Raw genomic sequence first — 2258 nt, 5'->3', positions numbered from 1 at the left:
AGGCTGAATCGAAACTGGTGCCATTGTTCTCAAAACTTACGGAGCAACGTTCCCTGACGAAACCTGTTGTCTCAACCACCTAATCTCTTCATCTTGCTTTTGTAATCCTTCTTCCATGCCAGCAAACATCCGCTGCCAATCCTAGGGGGGGGGGGGGGGGTGGAGGGTTCTGGCCCCGACTATCACTCCCAACCCCAATGTTAACTATGCTTGGTCCAATTGACTACCATGGATACATAACCTCTAAATCTGTCTGCAGTTACCAGGCACCAAGTTCACGGTCTTAACCGAGTGGGTGAGTACGGAACCCTTAGAAGGCCTTGCCCTGGTGGCCTACATTCAGCATGCTTAACATCATTCAACCCTTAGAAGGCTCGCCTCCTCCTACCCTTAGATTCTTATGCACTTCTTCAACTTGGATATACTTCTGCGTTCTTTTTAAGAAGTCATCTAAGTTTACGACCTCTCTCTGGAGCATGTTATCTAATAATTTTCTACCTAGGCACACTCCAGCTAGGATTTCCATCTTGAGTTCCCCTCGAGTCAGGCTTCCTACCTTGGCTGCTTCCATGTTGAACCTATGGATATATCTTTTTAGGCTTTCACATTCTCCTTGCTTAATGTTAGCAACACTACAACAATTTTTAGTATATATTACATTAAAAAATAGCACATATTTAAAAGTGCTATTAATAGACAATTAAAAAAAAACACAGATCCCACCATATTACACGGATGAAAATTACTTGGCGCCATATGAAATATAATTATGCGCCAAATGAAAATAACAGAGACACGAAATTTCTCTCAGCCTCATCCCTAAACCTAATTTCTCTCAGCCTCTGCCTCTCTTTCTTACCCTCATCTTCTACACAACCACGTTCTTCTCCTCCACTCACTCTCGTCTACATAACCACGTTTCTACACTAATTTCTGGTTTCGTCTTGTCTATCTCTGCCTCAAGCGAGTCGCTAGAGCACACGACGTCGGTGCGAGCTTCCGGAGGACACAACGGCGGTGGGTTTTCTGGTTCGCTCTCTCTCCTCTCCTCTCTCACCGATCCGCCCTCCAAACGACGCTGCCACCTCTATGACGCCGACGCAAACGCCGGTACCCGCGAACTACACCTCTACGACGCCAACGTCGGTACACTATCATCTCTCAACATTTACATATATAAATGTTTAAATGTTTTTTTTTTATTTTATTAATTTTGTTTCTGTTTATTAACTTTGTTCTCTCTCTCTAATTAGCTATGAAGAAAAAATCAGTTTGATTTTAAGGTATATCTACTTGATGAGTCGATGGCAAAGTTGCATTTATTTCTTGGTCGACAACTAGGGAATATCTCAGGTGACTATTTAATTGATTTTCTGTTTGGTTCTCTGTAATGTATGTATTCTCCTTGAGATTTGTTATCAATACAGGAATGCCTCTATTGTTAAGGTATTTCTGAATTTTGGGGACTTGAGATGGGGCAATGTCTTTATTTGGTTCATACCTGGATTCTGAAACTGGTAAGTACTTTTTATCTTCTTTTTGTATCTTAATTATTATTTAGATTTTGTTGTTATTCTGTGAATCTAGCTACATTCAATTATGTTGGTGAAGGAAGACAATTCTTTACATATTTTAATCATGGCTTAATTTTGTATATTCATTTCCAGTTCTACATAAAAGTTGAGGGAAAGGGGGAGTTTCAGTCCCACACTATTTACTAGGTCTGTCCCTGCATAATAAAATTCAATGATATTTTCTAGGTTGTTTTGTTGCAGGGGTGCTTCACTTTATTCAGGTGATCATCATCCTGATGCACTTCGCCAGCTAGATCAGCATTTGAAAACATAAAAGAAAGTATACTACCATTGTTTTTTTTTCTGTTCTTTGCAACAGTTTATGCTATTTCAAATTGGAGGTGGTTTTTGATATCTTTTTGCCATGTTATTGGAAGTGAGATTGAATCTTTAGTGAAGCTGAAGGAGGTGTTTCATAATTGTAAAGATACAGAAAATGATATTGTGTTGGAGATACAAAGGTTAATTTATTCCACTATTTCCTTTAAAAATCATGATCACTGAGATTGATTAATTTCCTTGCATATTCTGTACTATGTATTGAAACTTCAGTTTTGATAATAATAATTTCCTTGCATAGTCATGGCATTAATTCGAAAGGACACCTCAAAGCTTCACAAAAGCCAGATGGCAGCAAGCAGTAGGCATAACACCTCAGTATCTCACGGCATTAGGTCTTCATTT

The 2258-nt window shown here is 39.1% G+C and overlaps 1 long non-coding RNA gene across 2 annotated transcripts; it reads left to right on the top strand.

The window, feature by feature from the left end:
* The first annotated feature begins 797 nt into the window (after nucleotides 1-797).
* LOC133821485 (uncharacterized) lies at nucleotides 798-2055 on the top strand. Of its 2 annotated transcripts, XR_009887616.1 has the most exons (5): nucleotides 798-1146; nucleotides 1254-1353; nucleotides 1428-1517; nucleotides 1776-1854; nucleotides 1952-2055. It is a non-coding gene; the product is annotated as an uncharacterized LOC133821485 (long non-coding RNA). The 2 variants fall into 2 exon arrangements; XR_009887617.1 differs by lacking the exon at nucleotides 1952-2055 and having other exon boundaries at nucleotides 1776-1913.
* Nucleotides 2056-2258: the final 203 nt, after the last annotated feature.

Source organism: Humulus lupulus, chromosome 3, assembly GCF_963169125.1.
Source record: "Humulus lupulus chromosome 3, drHumLupu1.1, whole genome shotgun sequence".
In the NCBI taxonomy this organism is placed as follows: Eukaryota; Viridiplantae; Streptophyta; class Magnoliopsida; order Rosales; family Cannabaceae; genus Humulus; species Humulus lupulus.
Note: the sequence above shows the minus strand (reverse complement) of the source record. Positions and strands in the feature narration are given on the sequence as shown.